Here is a 25,603-nt window from a genome sequence, read left to right on the forward strand (position 1 = left end):
CATGGATGTTGCTTGCCCATTCACCCTACCCTATTTGGTTCAGTGTCCCACCAATCACGACACGATTCCTTATCTCTAACCATATGCAAACAAAACAAACAACGTGACATCACACACACACACTTATGTTCCCCCAGAAAAATTCCAAACATTCCAAACCTATGACGTCACACGTACAATGATCACTGATCTTATCAACCACGAACGTCGCGATTCCTTATCTTATCTTGATCTTGTTCAGAGTGGCTGGTACACTACTCACGGGATTATGTCGATCATTAAATTGAACCAAGTTATAAAATGTTGAAAATGTTTTCATCTTTTCATTTGTTAACAGCGCCTTTATCCTCAGTGATCTTTCCTTCAATGGCATTGAACAGCAGCTAATACGGGTAGGTTACAATAAACAACGAAAGAGCGCGCGTGTGTAGGTGCAGTGCGTGTGACAGGATCGATCGATCAGAAACAGGTTTGTAGCAACTCCCCCCCCGCCTCCATGTGTCGTCGTCCATCAAGTAATGAATTGTTCAAATCACGAGACTATTATTACCTATTCTTCCTGTTTGGGGTAGTTACAGAAAAGTGGTTGTGGAGTTTACACACGCATCCCTTAATAGGTTTTTGAAAATCTTCTCCTACTTTTAATTATTTCAGTCGTAAGTGGAAAAGAATACTGTCACTCGGTAAGTCAGAACGAAAGCACAAAACATAGCAATTAAAAATTTGAATCAAATCATTCTTGTAATTATTTAAAATAAGCTGTTCCGTATCACATGCTTCTATGAGTAACTGTCTTTCTTTACTAATACACCTCTGTCCAAAAATAAACCGAACTTTTCGAAAATAGAAGAAACTAGTGGCGCCACCTGTCGTATCTTTTTGTTGTCGAAAGCGGCAACCTTAATTAGTGTTGGGTGAACTGTTTATGACATTTGCTTCATTACAAGCCGAGTTATAGCGCCAAGAGCGACAGTGTGTTTTGACGAACGGTCGGTGGTCACGATATTCATGCCTAGGGATCCCAGACGTCCCGTAAAATACGGAATCATCCCATTTTTGGCTAATGCGTCCCGTTGTCCCTAGGAAAAACTCTTGGGGGCAGTTTTTTGTCCCGTATTTTAGAGTTCAAGACTGAATAACAAAATCGATGAGTTACAATTTTTATTCTGTTACGAACATCGCTCTCGGTCATTACAGGGAACTGTAGACGCATTGTTATTTTCTCAAGGCGAGTGATGGCAACACTATGGGCCCCCCCCCCCCCACAAAGGTAGGGATGACAGGGCTCTAGCCTGGAGGCCCGGAATTAGGGGGATCGTCTTGTCGGGTTCGGCCAGTTAAGCGAGACTAACAAAAGACAAGAAACTTTATAAATATGAATGAATATGTGCCAAATATTGACAATAAGAACATTATTATAAAAAGTAAAGGAATATCTCTTGAGGTATTCACACACACACACACACATACACAAAGTAGTTGCTGAAGCAATCAGTGTGGACCCGCAATTTTGCGAAAATCGAGAATCCATTGAAGAACCTGAAGAAGATTGGATTTCAGTATTGGATTTCATTATGAATGATTTAAAAACAAGGTTTGAAGCAGCAGATAATATATGTGAATTAACTGAAGAAGATTGGATTTCAGTATTGGATTTCATTATGAATGATTTAAAAACAAGGTTTGAAGCAGCAGATAATATATGTGAATTACTCTCACCTATTTTTAATAGGTGAGAGTAATTCACATGTAATTCACGGTGAAGTCTGAACGCAATTTATGACAAAAACCTGGCCAATTCACTGAAAACATGGCAAAGAAGCACAAGTAGCCATGAAGGACTTAATCACCTTGAAATTTTGTGCATCGAAAATGATTTGGCTAAGCGAGTTGATTTTACTAACATTATTGATAAATTTGCGTCGATAAAAGTATATTTTGAATATTATTATTAATTTGTATTATGTAGATGTTAGTTTTTTAAATATTTTTAAAATGCCATGGGCAACACTGCAACAATGATACGTTCGTTGGCACAGTGCGCATGCGCGTTGACATTTTGGCTTGTGCCGTGATATTGGCTCAGCTTTAAATAGCACGGAATGGTCCGCTTGGTCCCACGCCATTTTAGACGCATGCTTCGAGAGAAACAGGTTGGTGCTTGCAGAGTACTGTACAGCTGCTGTTAAAATGTATGGTTTTTCAATTCTCCTGTGACTTTGTTGAACGTTGAAAATGCCGAAAAGGAAGTGTGATTATACAGACGCTTTAAAAACTCAATTTCCGTTTTTTTTAAAAAAAATACTAAATTACCAAGAAAGAGATGGGAGAAGTGGAAAAGAATCTTGATGCAGAAGAAGCATCTTTCGCGTATCACACGTGTTTTCAGAACCACAGTTATGATAGAAAATTTACGTATGGGCAAACAAAAACATAAGTGTTAATTGTAAACGTTTTGGCTCCATTTGCAAGTAAGCAATTCAAACTGGAAATGGAGAAAGCAAATTATATATCTATCCTGATTGACGCTTCAAACCATGGTGCTTCAAAATTAGTGCCATTGATCTATCTTTATTAAAGATAAAGTCATAGCCTTGACAGCGGACAATACCACTACTGTACTGACTTCAGTGGATGTTCGAAAAAAGAAAGAAACAATATATACCATAAATTGAGAACTAGGTTTGGCCGTTAATTGTTTGTAGTTGGTTGCTCAGCTCAGCTCATATTTTAAACAATGCTGTGAAAACTGGCTGATACTTTGCCTGTAGACATTGAGGCTGTTATAGCTAAAATATTTCAACACTTTTATACATACTCTGTAAGAGTCCAGTCGCTAAAAGAATTTTGTGAATTTGTGGACAATGGGACAATGGGGAAAGTAGTGGAATTCGTTATATGTATCCCTGGAACAAATGCGTGTGTCGATAGATTATTTTCTCGCATGAACGAACTGTGGACCGATTAGAAAAAAAAAACTGTCTGTAAAAACTTTAAAATCAATGCTTATTGTAAAACCATTCTTCAGTGAGGATTGTGTAGCTTTTCATGACATGATTCTTAAAAACAAACAATTATTAAATGAAATTCATTCTTCAGAAAAGTATTGCAAGAGTGACCAAGACTGATTGATTCATAAGAATATTGTCAGGTGAGAAGAGCATTACTGTATTAACAATCCATTTTGTATCAATAATAGTAAGTAAAAACCATTTGAAGGTAACTTAAAGTGGCTTAATTGAAATACGCAGTCTAACAATTGGGTCTACTCTTTGTATACTTATACTTAGTAAAGTGTGTGCATAGTAAACCTTACCACGCACACACTTCGAAAATTAGAATCATTTTGTAAGACTGGCATGTGTGATGGATGCGCATACTAAACTTTCATGTATTTTTTCCCAATGTATCTGGGTTCCTATTCATGCCGTACGCAACGAATTCTCGCTATCAATCACTTCAAAACTTGGAGATAAAACTCACCATAGATCGTTTGGCCAGGCGGAAAGAATTCTTTGTGGATAATGCCCTTGGAATCGTAGAAACAAATCAGCATTGTCTTTACTTTTGACTTCTCCAAGCGACTTTTTTTAGGATGCCCCTCTTCTGGTGGTTTCCAATCAGCACTCTGGAGCTTTGTTTCGAACTTCTACTCAACACACCACGTTTCGTCACCAGTAACGATCGTTTCAAGGAAGTTTAAGTACGAGCGGTTTTAATGAAGTCCTTGCAGTGTTCAATTCGATACATTTTTTGGTCGTCGGTCAACTTGTGGGTAACAAATCGCCAATTCAATTTACGAAGGCCCAAACTCTCCGTCAAAATGTTGTGCACAGTTGATTTTGGAATCCTCAATTCATCTTCAATCAATCTCACGGACGATTTCTTTGATGAAATCGCACACTTTTTGGATGTTAACTTCGCTCAGTCCAGTTTTTGGACGACCCAGCTTTTCGTCGTCCTCAAGCGCCTCACGACCACTTTGAAATCGCTTAAACCACTCGTAAACTTGAGTACGGGATGAGCATTCATCACCGTATGTTTTTGAAGCATTTGATGCGTTTCGGTAAACCTTTTAACCAAGTTTAACACAAAAGTCAATCGCAGCTCTCTGTTTGAAACTCATTTCCCGACCGGTCGTCAAAACACAGTCACTCTTGGCACTGTAACTCGGCTTCTAATGAAACAAATGTCATAAACAGTTGACACAATACTAATGAAGATTGCCGCTTTCGACACAAAAAGACACAACAGGTGGCGCCACTAGTTTCTTCTATTTTCGTAAAGTTCGGTTTCGTTTTGGACAGAGGGTGTGTAACGATTGTTCATTTATCATTTAAAATTTCTAAATACCCTAAAAGATGCAAACAAACAAGAAAAATTTTCTCTTTCTCGAAGATAACTCAGCCATTACGAAATTTTATTAATACTTCGGTCTTGTACAGTATTAATTATTTTGGATTTACAAAACAGTGAAGTACACTGTTCTTTAGTAATAAATGCGTTTAACATATAAAGGAAACATTTGTTTTATCCATTAAGATCTACTAAAAGCAATCAGATTAAAGCTGTATTTTGTTTGATTTTGAAGTTGAGTCTTTAAGTTAACACTTTTAAGTTTGGGGGGGGGGGGGGTTCACACGGAACTATCTCCGGTGTACACAAAGTACAGAGGACATTTGCACTAGTAGGATACATGTATGTTAATACTAGTATACATAAGCATATACAGAAAGTGCTATGGTAAATTTTACATTTATAGGATCCCCTCAATGTTTTTTTTCTTTCTTAACTTTCTGCAAGGTTTATTGTGTCATCGCGAACGGCTGAAGCCGTATACGAAACACGCGAGTTTTTTACACATCTTATAGCACGTCTGACAGGAGTCTGTGGCACAGTACAGACTGTCCTCTTTGTCTGGAAGGATCTGAATTTCGAATTCGTTTATTTCTTTGAGCATAAGATCCAAGTTTCCAGCATCCTGGTAAGAGGCTACCTAACTCACCAACATGTGAGTTACTCACTTTTACAACCAAACTAGGGGAGCATCGCCAGGAAGAAGCAACAGCATGAAAAGATGTATTAGGAACAGTTCTGAAGATTGGGGAGTAGTACAAAGGACAAACAAGTTCGTCTACGTAAAACCCAAACTATTAGGAAGGATTAAGCGTGAATGAACCCAGATGTGGATTTAGAGGGTTCCTGAGCATCTAGATTCGTTATTTTTCCAAGTAACAAAAACCCAGTATATTAATTCACGATAATGAATTTTTATTTTCAATTTAATATATGTGGGATACCAAAATTAGTTATAATAAATGTACAAACTTTTTTTTGTCATTAATAGGAATTTTCGCACTGAAGTAGATAAACAGATTCCAAATAGTCCTTTTGTTTAGAATCAGCATTGTTGGAATATTGTGTCAAGGACTTACTGAAGGTCTTCTACTTAATTTTAATAACACTCAGCCTGACAACGCACAGCATGGAGCCTATTTTGAGAGTAAAGTCCATGGAAGGAGAAAAATAATTACAAAAGGTCCAAAATTATGAATGTGCGTTCGCTAATGACTAATGATATTCTTTAATGTCAAGAATATCTTTAAGTCGGGTTTTAGCTTTCACGATACTTGATTTTTGTTATTGCAAGGTCTCTGCAAGAAAATGCTTGCTATGTTGTGCCTTTTAACGAAAATAAACAAATCCGTTTTTTTTTAAAAGCAACTACGTATCTTGTATTAATAATATATGTTATTCATTAAACTATCTGATTAAGAAGACACGAAATAACTAGAGCTACGTGCTAATAGGCAATATATAGTTATTATAACGAAAGGCATGTTAAACGCTGATTACTAAATTTACTTGCAATCAACAATGAGATACTAAATTTAAAAAAAAAAAAAAAAGGGCCCTTAGGACTCTACGGCCAACTTCAGTTGCCTTTCTTGCCTCATTTGCTTAGTGTTAGTGCCTGCGTGCCCATATCATTGTTTTGTGATCGGTGAAGATGGCAGCGTAACGCTGTTGCCAAAATATAGGAAGATATTGATTAAAGTTTTTTAATTAATATTCTAATATACGTTGTATATTAGAATCTATGTATAACCAACGTATAAGCATATCTACAAGAGTTTTCAATAATTACTTGAAATACGAGGCTGGTCTGAAAAGTTCTTCGCTTTGACCATAGATGGCAACACTTTTTCTAAGTTGGTACATCTGTCATAAGCATCCGTGTGAACTTGCAAGACATTCTATCAAGTAGTTTGTTTTACACAGCTGTCTGAAGCAAAAGTGTTGTCTGTATCCCTTGAAATGGATAAAATTGAGTATCGTGTGAATATAAAATTCTTTGTAAAAGAAGGATTAACACCAAAAGAAATTCATTCCAAATTCATAAAAGTTTACGGGCACTCTTCTCCTTCGTTTTCGACAAGTAAGAAATGGGCTGCAGAGTTTAAACATGACCATACCAGCCTTGAAGATGATCCACGTGAAGGACGTCCAAAAAGTGTAACAACACCAGAAATCATTGATCAAGTGCACGATATGGTATCGGATGACCAGCGAGTCAAAGTGCATGAAATTGCTGAGACTATACGCATTTTAAAAGAACGTGTAGGATATATTTTGCATGAAGGATTGCAAATTAAAAAGCTTTGCGCAAGATGGGTGCCACGCTTGCTCACAGCAGATGAAAAACGCACTCGCATGAAAATCTCTGAACAGTGCTTGGAGCGTTTTAACAAGAATAAAACTGATTTTGTGCATCGATTTATTACTATGGATGAGACTTGGATTCACCAATACACACCAGAATCCAAACAGCAGTCAAAACAGTGGATAGAAGCCAATTGTTCAGCGCCAAAGAAGACAAAGCAGCGAGTTCCATTAGCAGGAATGGTCAATAGAGGGTGGTGTTTTGGGATGCTAAAGGTATTTTGTTTATTAATTATCTTGAAAAGAGTAAAACAATAACCGGGGAATATTATTCAGATTAGACGAAAAAAATTTGTGAGAAAAGACCTGGTTTGCAGAAGAAAAAAATCACCTTTCATCAGGACAATGCACCTACCCACAAAGGTATTTTGGCATTGGGAAAATTCAGGGATCTGCACTATTAATTGTTGGAACATCCACCCTATTCCCCAGATTTGGCTTCCTCTGACTTCTATCTCTTCCCAAAACTAAAACTCTTCCTGGTCAGCGTTTTTCTTCGAATCAAGAGGTGATTGCAGCTGTAGAGGGGTATTTTGCAGATCTTACTGAGAACCATTACAGAGATGGGATAATGGGTGCTAGAGCATCGCTGGAATAAATGTATTAGTCTTAAGGGACATTACGTTGAAAAATAAAAATAATTTTGCAATTATAAATTCGTTTTTTCATTGTTACGCCCAGAACTTTTTAGACCACCCTCGCATAAAACTGGGCTCGTAATAATGTACCATACTGACGACGTGCCTCACTTTTTCATGCACTCATCGCTAATAAATAATATGCATTTTATAGGATTGAAATTAATGTGCTAGATAATTAATTGGAGGCTTCACGTTTTGAGGCTTTACGTTTCACTATTTTAAAGATTAGGAAAACTGAAGTTAAATAAAATTTTATACTTAAAGAAACATAGTAGCTCTTTGATGTACAAAGCACCAGACAGTCCGTCTAGGTGAAATATACAAATATTGTAATAGCAAATTTATTACCAACGTTTGTATAATCTTTTTTGTTATACGCAGTTCGAAATTTGGAACCACCGTCTGTCCATGGGTTCTCGCAATGTAAGCCATGCTTTTTAAAGTACCCGCGTACTCATCCTCAGAAAGTACTGTTTATCCTACTGCTTGTAATCGCTTTTACCATTCAAAGATTAACAACAAACTAGCTGAATTTGTCTTCAAAGTTAGCCCGTTGGTCTCATACAGAAAGCTAACGCAAATTTAGACAAAACAAAAATAGGTTGACATTTCTTAAGCACGTAACCTTTGACATTTGTCAAATTTTTTTTACAAAAGTATCCCCAACAGAATTCTTTCCATAACAGGAAGTTTTTTTTATGGTTATACTGTTGTAATAAGAGATGTCATGGCATTTCAAATGAAAATAATAAAATAGCATGAGCATTTTTGCTCTTCATTCACTCACGTGCAAGAATTCGTGAAAAAAAAAATTTTTTTTTTTTCATAGAACATAAAACAAAGCATAGAATTTCGACACGTTTCGCGTTACCCCCTTTTTTGCGATTGAAAAGTTGTTTGACTGAAACAAAAAAATTCGTTATGTTTTTAATGGTAATTGACATCGTAGCAATTGCTTTTAGTTGTGTATGTTTACCATGGAGACGCCTTTTCATAAACGTTGTACCGGCAAAATAAATAAAATAAAAAAAAATCCGTAACCTACACCACAGTGACATTAATTATGTATTAAATGACAACTGAAGTAAAACAAACACAACAGTGTACGCATCGTTAATTTTAATTTGGAACTGATTTGGTTATTTAGGCTCGTTGGGTGTTTCTATGTTATTATGCTAATTTCCATTAAATATTTAACACTTCTACGAAGTGTCAGATGCTCATATAGATTGCATGAATCTAGACTGTAACAAATCACACCCATTAACTCTTCGAAACAGCAACAAATTTTAAAATATTACCGTAATAAAGATTATGATAATACAAATTCACCGTATAGAAGCCACCACCGGAGTATTTATTATCTATGCATATCTATTAGCTTGTTTCCATCTTTTATTATCGATATATCATTTAAATAATGCTATATTTGAAATATTCCAACAATAATAATTGTTAAATACACCTAACGGGAAGCATATTAACTGAAAAATAATTCGTAGTCGTTTATAACAAGGATATAAACAGTTAGGCTTATTCTTTTCACATAAATGCTTCCAGTTCAATGTTCAACGGTTATTAGTGAAAGAAAAACAGTTGTGGTTACTCTGGTTCTAAGCGCACTAGTCGACAGAAACCTGATAGTCCCATTGAGCAATTTTTAAAGAGAAAGCGTTGATATGCGTGCCGGTCTACACGGTATGTTTACGTTGACAAACATGTACGCAGTCAGAAAATTTTGAAAAGCATTTGTTGTATTACTTTGAGTCGTTATGGATATGTAACCTGCAATCAAGACATCTTTTATTTCTGTGTTTTATCTTAAAATAGATACTTGACTAGAAAGGTAACACAGTATAGAGGTTAAGATTTGACGCATAAACAGTGAGTCTATTCTTGCTGATCAAAATCCGTGCAATTTGTGAAGAACAATTAAAACGCCATTTTGTATAATTTGTAGAAGTGCGTTATCGGGTTATTTTGATAAAAACGTTTTTTTATTTTATTTTGGAGATTCCACAAACATTCACGGTTTGTAAGAATTTTAACTAAATAAATAGCGTATTTATTTATTTTAAACAAAGCAACAAACAAGTGAAAAGTTGTTTCCTGGTTTAAACTATACTGTATAAATACTGTAAATGTTTGTGTAAAGAAAGTTTGTTTTTGCTACAAAATATTCGCACGTGTTGCTGTTTCAGTTTGACCTTTATCACTTCTTTATATATATATTGTGTTTCTACTGAGTTTGATGGTTGGTGGCAGTGCCGGATTTACGTATAAGCTAAAAAAGCTACAGCTTAGGGCTTCGCAATCTGCCGGGGCCTCAAATAAAAAAAAAAAAGACCAGCTGATGTAATTTAAAACAGTAGGAGGTCTCTGGGTTTTGTATAGCTTGGGGCCTCTGGATTTTGTATAGCTTAGGGTCTCAGCAAGTCTAAATCCGGCCCTGGTTGGTGGGATACCAACGCTACTTTACTAGGAAGTTATAATAGAACAAAATGGCTTCCAGTTGCCTTTCCTATCCAATGGTATTCTATATCTCCGTCGAAACCATCCAAAGGCCTTCAGAAACATCCATGACACAGTGAAATTCAAACATACGAGGACATTCTGCAAATGGGAATTCCACTGTATGCCGACAATTACTTGAAATATCTTATGTATTGAGAATTAAGATACGTATAGTATCTTATATGCTAAAAAAAAGAAGTCAATTTTCGGTTATAAATATAATCCATTTTTGCTAGAACAGTCGCCCAAATTTTTTTCTTCTATTTATACCTAGCCGAAAAACTTTATGAAATGTGGTTAATTAACTATTCAATCTATGAAGAATAATTTATTGCTCCAAGATGCGTGCTGCCATTGGTGAGTTTACAAAAATAAACAATGCATGCCAGCTGAGCACAAGGATTAGGATTATTTGAGTTGCATGAAATTACCTCTTTACGTAAGTTTTTAGGATTAGACAGCTTACACCTTATTTAAGGCATATGTTTAACTTCAGCTGTCCTCACACTGTTTTCTCCAAAGATTGTTATCTCCAGCCTGTTCAAGAAACATATCAACACGTCTCTGCTTTCTTCCTTAAAGACTTACTCACACACAGCGTTTAGCTAAAGAATTTGCTACCTCCCGTGTGTGAGGCTGATATTTATTTTAAAAAATAATTAAACTGATTGTAACGTATTTCACATAATGGTTTTAAATAAATAATCTATCCAAATATGCCGATAGAGCACTTTCTTAAAACTCCATTGATCAATTTCCAATTATCTGAATTGGAAATTGATCAATTATCTTTCTTATATATATATATATATATATATATATATATATATATATATATATATATATATATACATATATACACTGTATACATATACAAATCAGCTAATTTATTCCTTTTATTCCCTTGTAGGGAATAGGGAGAGGCGATTTAGCCTTATCTAACATTTGGAGACTGAGGGTGTAAGTTCAATCTCCACTGGTAACCAATCAGAGATAGCTAACCCAAGACTATGGCTAATTATACACAGCATCCGATGAAGATATGCAACTGACAAGTGCCGCCACCTGGTGGTCCCTAATCTTAACACTATGTTTACTATCTGAAAACAGTGTGGGCTCAACGATCGATTTTCTTTAGTTTATGGGACGGTAAACTCGAGTTTCCGGGAGAAAAAAAAAAAAAAAAAAAACACTTGTCCGTGTCAGAGATCGACTAACTTGGGAATCGGTCGAGAAAGGAAGGCTTAGTAAAAATTCCTTTAGTCGGAGACTAGAATTGAACTTACAGCGCTCTTTCTTCAGGCCGTCTAGCACCATAAAAGACACACCCATTTCTTAGATGACGCTTTCTGAGAAATAGCATAAATGCTTCTTAGAAATATCAAATTTTAAATGTTTTGAATTTCTTGCGAAACACCTGCTCATTATTTTCTCAATAATAATAATAATAATAATAATAATAATAATAATAATAATAATAATAATAATAATAATTTGAAATGATTTAGAGTATATTTAAGTGTCACAACGGTTAGATTTTAATACCATTCCCAATAAAATTAAGTGATTTGCTTTTTATTTAAAAAATCTACTTCAGTGCGCAAAGTAGTTTTTTAATTTTTTATTTAATCGATACTTTTTTTACATTTTTTTTTTCAAAGGAAGATCAACTCCAGTCATACAGGAAATGACAAATTGAAACTTTATTATAGAAACGGATTATTACAACCAAAGAAACTATTTCTGGTCTAAATCGTTGGTGTGATGTTTGTGTTCGTCCATCAGGGTCTCGATTCTTCCTATAATGTCTTTGACAACTCTTATTGATCGGTCATTTTTCACTGACTGGAATGGCTCGTCTTTATTCCAATCAGCAGTATCCTTGTTTAGGAAATTAGGGGGGGGGGGGAGTCCGGTGATAAAGAACAGTCGATTGTTTGATGGCACGAAGTCTTTCAGTCTTTCTACTGCAGCAAGTGTAGCTCGTTTCATTGGACTGTCTTTTCCAGACTTCTTCAAAGTCTTGACAATTTTTCGCTTCACCTCAAAAGAAACTTTGTCATCGAAAATCGCAAATACGATCAATTCCTCTAAAAGGTACCACAGGTGCCTTAAGAATTATCGAAGTATAGCATCTGAGATCTTCAATTACTTCCTTGTACAGGTTCTTCAGGAACTGCAGGTCATAAGGATAGATACAATAAATGGAGCTTGGAACCAGGCTTTAGCATAGAACCTAACAGTCAATACGCAGAGGGTCAAGATTCTATCCTGCTACTTCTTCATTCATTTGAACTGACTTCTGAACATCCAGATTTTCAAACTGTAAACAGCATTCGCCGAGCCTGTGTAGCTCAGTGGATGTGGCGTTTGCACACCACGGCGCTTGACCGCACGGGAGACTTGGTTTCGAGTCTAGTCGGCGACTAGAGGAAATTTTTCTAAGCCTTTTTTCGACCGGTTCTCGAATTAGTCGATCTCTGGCACGGGCAAGCGGGTTTTTCCTACCGGAAACTCGGGTTTTTCGTCCTGTAAACTCAAGAAAATCGACCGTAGAACCCACATTATTTCAGACATTAAATATATTGTGTTAGGGTTAGGGACCACGAGATGGCAGCACATTTGAGCCGTCTCTCTTCACTGTGTACCGCTTAATTAGTGAGAGCCTTGGGCCCTCTATCTCTGATTGGTACCAGTGGAGATTGAACTGCCCACTCAGTCTCCAAAAGTTAGATAGGGCTAAATGGCCTCACCTACTCCCCGTATACGGGAATAAAAAGGCATTAGCTGATTTTTTTTTTTTTAACAGCATTCGCCATCCACCCAGCGCTGTGAAGTCCGGCAGGAGCTTTGAAGTTTATTATTTTAGCTCGAATTTCCCCCAAGAAAACAGTCAACTCGAGGAGTTCCCTATAATCGTCTGTTGAAGAAGACAATCATCTTGCCGGCAATGTCAGTGAATGCTGCTGCTGTGACTTTTTCCGTCAGTCACACTAGTTTGGAAGCTGGAAAGGTGCAATGCTGTCCACAATTTTTGAAACATCTTGAAAAGAAGTATTTCTGGGCCTGTGGAAGGTCGAATTGGGAGATAGTTCTGGATTCCAGGACTATTTCAAGAATATGGTGAGGGCAAGGCAACCATAGCAGAATTTTGTACATATTTCGTTCGAAATGGATTCACACGCCATTTCTCGACCGAGTGTTGGCGAAGGTAGTGTAGAAGCACATGCACTTAATCTTGCAATGGATATCCCATTCAACTGCTGTATCAAAAACTGCTCGCTTGTGCTATCTGTTTGCCTGTTCCAACCGGAAGTTTCAGAACACCAAGCAGTTGATTAACTTTCACTGTGAAATGAGAATTGGAAAGCAGTCAACGATTTCTTTCCCTGAAATATTCTCCAGCATTTTTACCATCCTATTGAATAGTTAAAAAGACATTTGCTTTTAGGTCTTAGAAATTTCCTCTCTACTTTTTATATACACTTTGTAATTCGCTTATTATTATTCTATTCCATACGCAAACTTTGACACACAGTAGCGACATCTAAACATTCAATATATTTGTTCACATTTTTACTAAATTTTTTACTTCTAATATAAAACAAAACGAAAGGTTGCTTCATAGAAAAAACTAATCTTCGAAAATAAGGAGCTCCTAATACACACAATTTGTCCAATACCTGTGTGTGTGTGTGTGTGTGTGTGTGTGTGTGTGTGTGTGTGTGTGTGTGTGTGTGTGTGTGTGTGTGTGTGTGTGTGTGTGTGTGTGCGCGCGCGTGCGTGCGCGTGTGCGTGCGTGTGAAATCTTACAGAACAGATTCTTCCTACACTCTCTGCCCAAAAAGAAACCGAACTTTTCGAAAATAGAAGAAACTAGTGGCGCCACCTGTTGTATCTTTTTGTTGTCGAAAGAGGCAACCTTCATTAGTGTTGTGCCAACTGTTTATGACATTTGTTTCATTAGAAGCCAAGTTAGTGCTAAGAGTGACGGTGTGTTTTGACGAACGGTCGGTCGTCACGATATTCATACCGTACGGGACGAATTCTCGCTATCAATCGCTTCAAACCTTCGACATAAAACTCACCATTGACCATTTGGCTAGGCGGAACGAATTCTTTGTGGATAATGCCCTTGGAATCGTAGAAACAAATCAGCATTGTCTTCACTTTTGACTTCTCCAAGCGTCTTTTTTTCGGATGCCCCTCTTCTGGTGGTCTCCACTCAGCACTCTGGCGCTTTGTTTCGGGCTCATACTCAAAACACCACGTTTCGTCACCAGTAACGCTCGTTCCAAGGAAGTCTGAGTCCTTACGAGCGGTTTTAATGAGGTCCTTGCAGTGTTCAATTCGATACATTTTTTGGTCGTCGGTCAACTTGTGGGGAACAAATCGCGAATTCAATTTACGCAGGCACAAAGTCTCGGTCAAAATGTTGTGCACAGTTGATTTTGGAATCCCCAATTCGTCTTCAATCAATGTCACGGACGATTTCGGGTTTTCTGTGATGAAATCACGCCCTTTTTGGATGTTACCTTCGCTGAGTCCAGTTTTTGGACGGTCTGGCTTTTCGTCGTCCTCTAGCGTCTCACGACTACTTTGAAATCTCTTAAACCCCTCGTAAACTTGAGTACGGGATAAGCATTCATCAGCGTATGCTTTTTGAGACATTTGATGCGTTTCGGTAAAACGTTTACCAAGTTTAACACAAAAGTCAATCGCACCTCTCTGTTTGAAACTCATTTTCCGACCGTTCGTTAAAACAAAGTCACTCTTGGCATTATAACTCGGCTTCTAATCAAACAAATGTCATAATAAACAGTTGACACAACACTAATGAAGATTGCCGCTATCAAATAATTGTAATAAATAATTTATTTATTAATTAAATAATAATAAATAAAGATACAACAGGTGGCGCCACTAGTTTCTTCTATTTTTGAAACGTTTGGTTTCTTTTTGGACAGAGGGTGTGTATATATATAGGAAGAATCTGTTCTTCTGTAAGATTTCAGTCCATTTTTAAAGAGTTCTGCGATCAGAGGAGATAACATGTTCTTTTAAGTCCACGCTGCTCGTGTTCGTGATGTAGATTTGGTTCTTGTGACGAAAAACAGAAGATCTCCTGGAATGGCCAAAGTTGGATAAACCACAGTAGCACGGGATCTGAAAACACCCAGATACGCTAAAGGGGAAAACCTTTCCATCGCTGAACCATGAAATGAAGAAATCTTGGGAACAAGATGAAAAGTCTTGTATATTGAGAGGTCAAAATATTTTCGCAATACGTGCATTTAGTTCATACTTGAGATACCTTTGATACACAAGGAATTTTGGTAATATATGATTATTATTATTTTTTCAATGCCTACTTAGGTTTCGGGTACCCAGAGTGGTCCGAAGAAGTCGCGGCCGAGCAGACCAATCTACATCATCGACATAAATCATTCATGTTTGGTTTGTTGGCATCACCAGTTTATGATCCAAATAAGTCAACGCTTAATATTTAGCCTGACACATAAAGCCAAGTTTCACTACCACTGCATAGTTTCCCGCGACTCAAGTACACAATAAAAAATAAAATAATATAAAAAACAATTAAAAAGAAAGTTTAACTTCCTGGAGAAGAAACATAAAGCTACCATACATAAAATTAACGCAAGATAAAACTAAAATACGAGGAAATAAAAACACAAATCATTAAAACTATTATCTTGCTTCATTTGGGGAATAAAAGTAACAAACAGTTGGCTGATTTTTCGATAGAATTTTAGTCATTTCACCCAAGTTTTTGTTGCTAAGTTTGAAATCGTGCTTTGAAGTTGCCATTAAATCTTTTGTTTCCTTTCTTGTAGCATAACTCTGTAAATACTTATTACAAGTACTGTTTAATTTGCCATTTTTTAAGTTGTCCTCGGATGTATGAGTTGCTGTTTGCGACCCACATTATCAATGGTTACTTTTTACTGGTTCAGCGTTCTTTTACCAAAATGCATTCTCAAATAAAATTTAAAAAAATGTGTTACAGTTACGGATCTTTACCACCTTCAGAAAAACTGGAGTTTCATTGTTGTCTGCAGAAGCCTATGCAACTCATTTTTATTCCCAGATTTATTGCAGCTCACGTCTCCTATAGGTCACTGCAAACTAATTTTTCATCTTTCTTTCCTGCATGTCCCTTTAATGTTTAGCTCATCACAAAAGCAACCTGGCCTTGACTTCATACAAACCTAGTTAAGGTTCCGAAAGGGTGGTTTCGTCCTGTGTACATACTGCTGTCTGTATCAAATGTGAAAGTTTTCTGGCCGGTTTGACTATTATCGAGGGGAAAAAAAAAACGAGTTTTCAGCAGGAAAATTACTGTCATCTCAGTATAGACAGACGCATTCTTTTTATTTGAAAGGCCTTATCAAGGCGGTCAGGATTCGAACATCCACATCTTTCCAATTAAAGAGAATGGTTGTTACCGACAAGCTAATTATATTTTGCCAAATATTATGAAGTATTTCACTGACCTCTCAATGCACCATTAAGCCACCTTTAGCAGTTATTACAGATACCACTTTACTGGGTAGGCCTTATACTAAATGTTGATAAAGAGACGGACATTTTTGGCCCATTTCTCAACGGTAGTTAGTTCTTGTCCGTCTCGAATTATGTCGCAAAGTCCTCAAAGTATGATACGGTGCATTATCGTGTTGATAAGCAACCATTTTATTTTCATAAAACTGTTCTAGTCTAGGCAACAGAGAAATGTCCAGTTCAGGTAACCCTCGTATAACGCGGATGTTAGGTTCCATAGAAATGCCGCGTTATATAAATCGCGTTATGCGAGACTCAGATCACATAGAAAAAGTAGGGTTAGGTTCCGAAATCGTTTTTTTTTAAGATTATATAAACAATGACATATACACAAAAAAAAAAATTTATTTAATTCAGGTAATTCGTGTAAGTTAAGAAAACATAAACTATGAAACAAATACGTAGTATAAAATTATAAAAAATTATAAATTGTACGTAAACTTCATTGCACTATGATTTTTAATGCGCTTTCCTAGCAGAAAAAGAAGACAATTTTCAACAATAAATATTTTATACGCAAACAATTGAGGTACATGCGTGCTAAAGGGTATTTCCCCTAATATCGATTCGCTACTTATTCTACTAACTACATGCAAAAATATACGAAAAGATAAAGGGTTACTACAGTTTGTAAACAGTCTTTTATCGAAACCGCGTTATACGAGGGTTACCTGTATAGTGTCTGGCATCGTATCCATACTATAACGCTATCATATGATAAACTAACGTTAATATCCTTTTAACAGTATTCATACCAAAACACTTCCATTTCATTTGAAGATTGTCTGTTGTGATTGGTCATTCCATTCAGATTTTCAAGCTATTGTCCGATTAATGCCAGTTCTGTAACACGCAAGTGAAAGGGGAGTACTGTTTTTTTTCACTGTTTCCCTCGTGCGCAGTTGTCCTTTCGTGGAAAACGAGGGTAACGAACTTTGGTAAGCATTGAGAACATTTTAAGCTGGAAAGTCCATTACAGATGTAGCTCAAAGAGCAAGGTTTGTGTTAAGTAGTTTTCGCTTTAAAAATATTTTTAAATATCATAACATTAAAAACATTATATGTAGAGTGGATACAATCATACACCACTGACAATCAATTTCGTAGAGAATTTATATCTTTGATTTTTCTCGATATGTTACAAGTACATGTTGCGTTTAATGTTTGAATTACAGTTATAATTTTCAAAATCTTAGCGCTCCAGTAGATGGAAATCTTCGCTTATTATGATGCTATACTCTATATATTATTATTGTTATATTCAGTGGTACATCGCACAAAAACAAACAAAACAAACTAAGTAGAAAAAGCGTGAAGTTGCACATAAATAAACATTTGAATAAAAATGATGTTCCAACTCACCGATTACTTATTGTTGGCGCTGCTTGTTCTGCTGTTGGCACTGATGTATTTTTATTCTAGCTACGTATTAGTTTGTGAAACTGATTTTTCGTTTCTTGTAGTTTTATAGATTCGTATTATTGTACATTCCCCTGGTGATGATAATAAGATATTGTCGATACTGTAAGCTATCGTGAAATTATTCAAGAATTATATACGATTTCAGGTATGAATTTTTTATTTACAAAATAATAATAATAAATAGTTGCTCTTCGTAGGTTGCTTAAAATCTTAAGAATGTTTCCATATACAAGCGATCAAAATTGTTTCAGAGCTAGGTGTATCTAAGTTTACTAAAGCGTCCAAGCAAGAAGCGACCCCTGGAGAAGAAGAGGAACCACAGAGGTGCATCGCAGAACACAAGATTTTAAGAACAAAGGAAGCGACATCCTAACAGAAATTTTTTCATCCGGGATGCTCATATTTTGTGTAATCTTACGAGTGTGAGATATTTGCTGTGGTAGAAGGCAAAGTTTCTTGTTCATCAATTCCTCACTATATTTAGAAACGGTCCCAGTACCATTATCGCTGATTCTATACCACAAAATATCAAAGGGGAAAATGCTTTATCAATTTCAGATATCGACTTTTAAGATTAACCCGAGTGTAGCTTAATCTTTACATAAAGAAATGATAATACTGCATTTATCTTTCTCGTCTGAAAGATTTCGTCTATCAATCACAGTGTACCTAATATTTGTGTAATAAATGTTAAACGTCAGGAAAATTCTGTATAATCAGTCTACCACGATGCTTTAATAAAACTGTTATAAAAATAAGTTGGAATTACAAGTATTTAAGAAACAAATTTTAAATTGCGTTCCTCTCTCCAAATCACGTGTTATCATAAGTACTAGATCACATTTATTTGTGACATATTACTAAGAAAAAAACCGCAATTTTTAACAGCTCTCAGAGAAAATAGTTCCTGTTTGGTACATAACAAAAACAAAGGAAAAGAATAAGTTAAAAAAACACACTTGCATTGTTTTATAAGTACATTTAGTCACACCATAATACCATTCACCGATTTCTGGCTATCTTAGAAAAACCCCGAGCATATTTCGGAGAAATAAAACATCCACTCACCTTTGGATGGATTACAGCGAATGATCACGTTTCTCAACTGAACCCGAAGATCATGCATACTACGATAACGGACGAGAGTAATTACCTAGTGAGTGGCCCAAATGACGCCTGAGTCAAAGTATCGGGAAACGTGCACACGAGCTGCGTGCGCATCCGATGGGCAAAGGGTATTCAACGAAACTTGCTCTGATGCTCTACAGTTGCGGCTACTTCTCAGAGAATTGCGTCACCACACGAGTTCGTTTTTCTCATGGCTTTATAATATGTCGTGAGTTGGTGCAATTTTTTTTCCACTGCTAGGACCGGTTTGTGTAATAATCATTTTCTGGAGGGGAAACCACAGGGCAAATGGCTGTAAGAGCACGTCAAGTGTGCCTAACCTTCTGCTATTTATTTTCGATGCACGGGCTGTAAAAGAAAACAATTACAGGGGCGTAAGGTTGTTGTTCATGCAATGGCAAATATTCAGGCAGTCACTTAGTTTTCTTAGTTCTTATATTACATTCAGCTCTTGCAAAATTAATACTTAAAAGTATTGAAACAAAAAACATACGAAAACGTGGTTTCATGGATTATATTTTATCTTTTTTTTTATACCTCCATAAAGTCAGAGTGTTAAAGCTGATGCAAGAGAGCATTTGAAATGGATTTTGGATTTGGAACTAGCGAAAAGAAGAATAGTGAACATTTTTTAACCCTGCGGAGGTCGCGGTCGGAAAAATTGTCCTAGGTGCGTGTATCTGAGAAATATATTGTATTAGTATATGCTAAAATTTCATTATATAATGTATTATATAATGTAAATAAAGAAATTATTAATATTTATCTACCAAATGTAAAACCACGGGTGTATTTTCTAGATGACATGCTTGAAGATTATCCTGATTTACGCATAGAGTTAGTTGCCAAAGAATCCTAATATTCAATTGGATAAGACCGAATTTGCTAGGACTTAGTGTGCTGTGTTCTCTATGAGAAATTTGGTACTATTTTACTCGCTCACCAATATTAATAATAATAATACAGATATAAACAATCGAGTCACATACTGTTAATTATGAGAATATCATTGTGCTAATCATATCGATAGTCCCGTAATGAAGGATTTTATACGTTTTCAAAATCAAGATCCGTTCAAGATTCCATCAATTTAAAATTATGGATTCGTTATGAAATAATGTGTGTAAACCGATCCATATTTTGAATAAACATGATTAGGAAAGATGTAGATCTGAACTTCGCTACAGCTGATGATATTGATTCAGAAATGGATGTTACTCCAAAGTGACAACGAAATTGAAAAAAAAAAAATGCGAGAAGATATACTAACAGAACGCCTGAAGGGGGATATGGAGGCACATGTTCCGGATGAGCAAGCCGGATTTCGACAAGATCGAAGTACAGTGCAACAAATACTCGCACTAAGACTAATAGCAGAGAAAGCTCGAAGAAAGAACAAAAAGATATATTGCTGTTTCGTGGACTTCCAAAAAGCATTTGATAATATTGACCAAAATATAACATGGAGTGTCTTGGAATACTATGATGTGGACAATAAATTGATCAGCCTGCTGAAAGATATAAACAGCCAAGCACAAGCAAAAATCAGAACAGCAAGTGAGACCCGAGATTGGTTTGCCACTAGTCAAGGCACAAGACAAGGGGACCCAATATCACCAATCATCTTCATCACACATCTGTGAAGAACACTAGATAAGATTAAAGAAGAAGGTGGAGGCATTTCAATAAATGGAATGAGAATAAACTACCTCTGCTTTGCAGATGACATCCTGATTGAAGACGCAGCAAGGCTGGAAAGGACACTGCAAACACTATACACAGAAGGAAAAAGATATGGACTAAATGTCAACTTTGAAAAAACTAAAACAATGATATCCGGACAACAGGAGTTACTGAACAGAGTTATGATAGATAGATTTCAACTGGAAAATGTGGAACACTTCAGATATCTTGGATGTTACATGACGCATGACTTGGACCCAAAAAAAGAGATAAAAATTAGAATAGCCAGAGCAACAACTATTTTAAAAGCCATGGACAAAATATGGAAGAACCGAGCTATAAAGATGCAAACTAAACTGCGCATTGTAGAAACCTGTATCTTCAGCAGCATGCTCTATGGATGCGAGGCCTGAGAGAATCTGAAAGGAGCATATTGGCATTTAAGAGGAAGCTATAGAAAGATCTTGAGAATAAGCTGGATACATAAAGTGAACAATGAGGAAATCTACAGACGAATACAACCAAAAGAAAACCTGATCCAGAAAATAATCAAAAAGGAAACTACGTCTATTTGGCCATATATGTAGACTGAATGATGATAGAAAATTAAAAACGTTGCTGTTTGGAATGATTGAAGGAAAGAACAAAAGAGGAAGACCAAGCAGAGAGAATGGGGCGATGACATCGTCAAATGGTGCGGAAACTCTACACAAACTGAGTCATCTTGCACAAAATAGAATGCAATGGAAGAATTATATCAAGATGGCAGCAGACACCTACAGGCATTGAACCCATGGTTGTTGTGATGATCATGATGATTGTTTACTGAATATTTTTAGTTTATTATAGAATAAATACACTAAATAATAAAAATATCGGTTATATATTTAATTTATTCCTTTATCCAAGTGTAAGCAAACAAAGTTTGCGCCTGAAGTATCTTCAGGACTGGGGAAACTCGTGGCAAAGGTGGACTAAGTTCTGATCACTTTCCTTAGTATCCTATAATGCAAAGCGCATCTCCTTGCGGACATGTATAATGCTATGCATTATGGGGAGAGTCACTACCCAGACCCAGTCCACCTATGCCACGAGGTTGCCCTAGTCCTGAAGATACTTCAGGTGCAAACTTTGTTTGCTTACACTTGGATAAAGGATTAAACTAAATGTATAATTTATAGTCTAACCAAGTGAAAAAAAACTTCTAACAAAGATATCGTTCCCCCCCCCCCCCTACATCTGACATAAACTAGTATAGCGAAGGAATTGTTGACTTTGTAAATGAATTACTGAAAAAAAAGTATACAATAAATTATATTATAAATTAATACCGGAAATATTTAAAAAAATCATGGTACTGATGAATCAGAACTGGTAATATTGGAATCTCCGGACGGAACATCACAAGTTTGCTTACTGTTTTCTGATTAACTAGTTCTATATCAGAACACGGAATTATAAGTAAATAATTATTTATTGACGTATTGCTGAGATTTCGCTGATGTTATAACCAGCATCTTCAGAGCACAAAAACATAGTTTGTCACAGTACGCGAGACTACAATAACATGGTGTAACAAAGGGACTAGTTTAACATAATTGTAGCAACAACACAAAGACTAAAGTCCTAATTAGGCGCCCTCTATCTAAAAAAAAATTGCGCTCTAAAAAAAACTGAAGATGCAGCTTATAACACCAGCGAAATATCAGCAATAAGTCAATAAATAATTATTTACTTATAATTCTGTGTTCTGATATATACCGTCAATATTAAACATGTACGACGAACACATAGGCCTTTTTACACGTTTAATCAGTTCTGATTACTGTTTTCAGCTTGAGTACGTCTGCGTTGCTTTGAAATCTGCTTAACGTAATACTGAGGTAAATTTTAAGACGCCCTCTGGATATCACTGTTCTAACGCTACTAATTCCATCGAGTTTAAATTATTTTCATAAATTTCAATCGACTTTAAATTATTTTCATAAATTTTAATAGACTTTAAACTATTTTCATAAAAAAACTTCTACTCAATTTTTTCATAAATGCCGTCAATAGTTTTTGTTACTTGAAAATCTTTCAAAAAACTCTACGTTTGCATATTTTAAAGTTATTAAACATCAGTTATTAATATCCCATCATAACCCTTTTATACTGTAAAAGAAGTAAATTTTCACAATCACTTCAGGATAGCTAGATTGGTCAACAGTATATGAAGGTTAAATAAAAGAGAACCAACTCACGCAATTCCAGGCCAGAACAGCCATCATCCTAAACAGCTAACGATTCCAAGTCAACAACAGGTCTACATGCAATCCGACTTCTATAATGACATTGTAGATTTATGCAAAACACTTTATGGAATACACTGCTCATTACCGGATTATAATCGAAGATTTTTCCGCCAGTACCTCATAATCTCGGGGGAAATAAGTTGCGACATATCCGCTGATATGCTGAAAACTTGTATTATTCCCTTGACGTCATTCTGAACGCTACAGTCTTCCAAAGGACTCGATTGCTAAACCGCTTCGGATAAGTAACCTGAAAATTTTTCATTCTTAACAAAAGAGGTAGAAATTAGTCTGTACATTCAGTTTTAGGTGCATCTCGCGACAGTGCCTAGACACGTCTTTGTCTGATCGTACATATGTAAAGACTCATCCAAAATTGAGAAACTCGTCTTAAGATTTTTAAAGCCCCGCATTTTCTCCATCTGACACCGCTTCATTAATGATTGGTTACTAGTTGATTTATTACAATAGTTGAGCTAACTATAACACTTTTAAATTATGCACAATGTACATGTAGTAAATCGGCCTTCATACAGTTTTATTGGTTGTACCGATGAGGGGAAGAACAACACATGAGTACACATAAGAGAACAATGAAGAGAAAGTAAACTATCACTTTCGATCGAGGAAATTTATTTTCTTCAGTACCCCAGGGTGAGTAGCTGAAGCTATAAACCATACTCGTATTTTACACAATAGGGCTGCTCTAGGAACTGTGAGTCATTTAGGGGCGTGCGTGTGTGCGTGTGCGTTTTCCTCCCAATAGTAGCCCTACCAGGAGGTAATTTATTCGTACATACTCCATTGCATACAATGCATATATTACATGCAGCCTTGAAGTCCTGATTAACATTTACATATATTTTTGAATCGATATTCATATTTACATGAATATTTTCACATCTATATGTAGGTATTCCGACCTTTACATCCATATTTATATTAATATTTTACATATACGAGGGTAGTCTGAAAAGTTCTCAACCTAACAATGAAAAAACGAATTTATAATTTCAAAATTATTTTTATTTTTTAACATAATCTCCCTTAAGACTAATACATTTATACCAGATGCTCCAGCGCCATTATCCCGTCCCTGTAGTGGTTCTCAGTAAGATCTGAAAAATACCCCTCTACAGCTGTAATCATTGATTCGAAGAAAAACACTGACCAGCGAGGAAGAGTTTTATTTATGGGAAGAGATAGAAGTCAGAGGGAGCCAAATCTGGGGAATAGGGTGGATGTTCCAACAATTCATAGTGCAGCTCCCTTAATTTTCCCATTGCTAAAATACCAATAGCATCTCAAAACACTGATGCTATGACCTTTCCTGCTGATGGAACCGACATTGTCTTCTTTGGCGCTGAACAGCCAGCTTCTGTCCACTGTTTGAGTACTGTTTGGATTCTGATGTATAATGGTGAATCCAAGTCTCATCCATGGTAATAAATCGACGCATAAAATCAATTTTATTCTTGTTAAAATGCTCCAAGGGCTGTTCAGAGATTTTCATGCGAGTGCATTTTTGATCTGCTGTGAGCAAGCGTGGCACCCATCTTGCGCAAAGCTTTTTCATTTGCAATTCTTCATGAAAAATATATCCTACACTTTCTTTTGAAAAATGCCTATAGTCTCAGCAATTTCACACACTTTGACTCGCGGGTCATTCCAATACCATATCGTGCACTTGATCAATGATTTCTGGTGTTGTTACACTTTTTGGGCGTCCTTCACGTGGATCATCTTCAAGGCTGGTACGGCCACGTTTAAACTCTGCAGCCCCGTTTGTTAATTGTCGAAAGTGAAGGAGAAGAATGCCCATAAACTTTTATCAACTTCGAATGAATTTCTTTTGGCGTTAAACCTTCTTTTACAAAGAATTTTATAACCAGACGATACTGAATTTTATCGATTTCAAGGGATACAAACAACACTTTTGCTTCGGGCTGTATATAACAACTTGATAGAATGACTTGCAATTTCACATGGATGCTTATGACAGATGTACCAACATAGAAAGAAAATTCTTGACGATAGTGTTGCCATCTATGGTCGAGGCCGAGAACTTTTCAGATTACCCTCGTACATATATTTACATTATATAATTCGCACAATATTAGTAATTTATATTATATTACAACGACTGGAAGTTGATCTTATTGGCAAATTTAATCAATTCTGAGTAATACTTATCGATAAGTCTCTGTTTTGACACTGGCCACTTGTCACCAGAAGTGATGGCGTGTTGTATTCGGAGCTTCCAGATGGAGTCTAGTAGCTGACAGCTGTACAGTATGTACAGCTGTCAGCTGTACATACTGTACAGTATGTGATCGACAGTTTGTTGAAGGTGTGAAGTAAAAATACATGATGGTGATTCCAGGATATGGAATCTGTGTAAGTAGTGTCTTAGTTTTCCATGTCCCGTTAGTAACGTGACTAAATCTGGAGAGTTGGCGTGTTTTTTCAGCCGGGGTCTGCTTCTGATACTTGGCAAGAATTCTTTGGTTGTTGATCCGTTTTTTTTTTTTGATGTTTTCCATTCTTCTTCCACAAGTTTAGGCTTCTTTCTTCTGCAAGTGTTTTTTATAGCAGATTTCTTTTGTTAGCTTGTTT

General features: G+C 36.2%; 1 protein-coding gene across 4 annotated transcripts in view; it reads right to left on the reverse strand.

Annotated features, from left to right (window-relative positions):
- Positions 1-25,603, reverse strand: part of LOC150092412 (organic cation transporter protein-like) — a 248,564-nt gene that overhangs the window by 151,466 nt on the left and 71,495 nt on the right. The window contains exon 1 of one of the 4 annotated variants that reach the window (XM_090415002.1): positions 18,951-19,012. The exons of the other annotated variants lie outside the window; for them this stretch is intronic. The gene's annotated coding sequence lies outside the window, so the exon portion shown is untranslated. Of the gene's footprint in view, positions 1-18,950; positions 19,013-25,603 lie in introns of those variants that run through there. 4 annotated transcript variants of the gene reach the window in all.

Source organism: Typopeltis vanoorti, chromosome 26, assembly GCF_054136105.1.
Source record: "Typopeltis vanoorti isolate ZY-2024b chromosome 26, IOZ_Tvanoo_1.0, whole genome shotgun sequence".
Lineage (NCBI taxonomy): Eukaryota > Metazoa > Arthropoda > Arachnida > Uropygi > Thelyphonidae > Typopeltis > Typopeltis vanoorti.